The sequence below is a fragment of the Neomonachus schauinslandi genome, chromosome 10 (genome assembly GCF_002201575.2).
Source record: "Neomonachus schauinslandi chromosome 10, ASM220157v2, whole genome shotgun sequence".
Taxonomy (NCBI): Eukaryota; Metazoa; Chordata; class Mammalia; order Carnivora; family Phocidae; genus Neomonachus; species Neomonachus schauinslandi.
The window spans coordinates 20,720,751-20,721,472 of record NC_058412.1 but is presented as its reverse complement, the minus strand read 5'-3'; the positions used below and the strand labels follow the sequence as shown (position 1 = coordinate 20,721,472).

Here is a 722-nt window from a genome sequence, read left to right as displayed (position 1 = left end):
ATGAGTTGCACAACTGAGAAGTCACTTGCCGATGTTAATGCTCTCGTTGAAAGATGAAGAGATCATGATGATGCGACAGAATCTCTGACTGACCACACCACAGCTGTCAATGAGTAGAAGCAACAAAGCAGTATCCGGAAGAAATTCAAGAACTTAAGGAAGTGGCAGGACATTGGCCACAGTCCACATTAGTTACGGGAATCCAGCAAGAAAACAGACAAATCAGAGAAGTGCGACAAGAGAACAAAGAATTGTATACATCCCTGGAAGAACATCAGTCTGCCTTGGAACTTATAATGAGCAAGTGTCAAGAGCAAATGTTTAGACAATGGATAGCTAAACATATGATCTGGTATACTAATGAAGTTAAAAGAGCAGCGCTCCAAGACTGACATGGTACATCACAACAGCTCCAAAGAATTTGTCCTTAATGCATCTAAACTGAAGAGGAGGCACTTGGAAACAAATCAGAATGAATTACAAGCACATGTTGGACAGAGACCTGAAATGGCAGCAGTAATGAGGAAAGCCATTGAAATTGATGAGCGACAGGGCTGCAAGGAACAGGAACGAGTATTCCAACTTGAAGAAGAAAACAAAGGCTTGAGAGAGATCCTTTAACTCGAGAACCATTTTTGAACCTTAGGAAAGATGAGGTGTCTGAAAGTTTATCTTTGTCAGCATTAGTGACCAATAGTGACCTGAGTCTGAAGGGCAGCTGA

At 41.7% G+C, this 722-nt stretch overlaps 1 pseudogene; it reads left to right on the top strand.

The window, feature by feature from the left end:
- Nucleotides 1–722, top strand: LOC110587470 (annotated as a pseudogene).